The following is a 363-nucleotide window of genomic DNA, read 5'->3' on the forward strand; positions in this document are numbered from 1 at the left end:
CTTATTAATTTCACACAATCTTAACAAAATAAATCTTCATCCATTGAAAATTTGCATATCATTACTATCATCAAATATTAAATAATTGTTTTATCAAATCATAAACTACATTTTGAGATTATAAACATATAAAATTTCTATAAAGATTAAAACTAAATAACAAGTGGATGTATCATATTTAAATGATTTTAACGACTTATTACCAATTTTTAAATAATAAATGGATTATATTTTTCATGATTTAATCTAATTGAAAACAAATAAAATGTCAAATTGGTATGATATAAATGATATAATAAATAAATATCTACAAACATTATCTCACATATACGTACAATTTTAAACTATCATTGACAAAGATGA

The sequence above is a fragment of the Capsella rubella genome, unplaced genomic scaffold, assembly GCF_000375325.1.
Source record: "Capsella rubella cultivar Monte Gargano unplaced genomic scaffold, Caprub1_0 scaffold_7, whole genome shotgun sequence".
Lineage (NCBI taxonomy): Eukaryota > Viridiplantae > Streptophyta > Magnoliopsida > Brassicales > Brassicaceae > Capsella > Capsella rubella.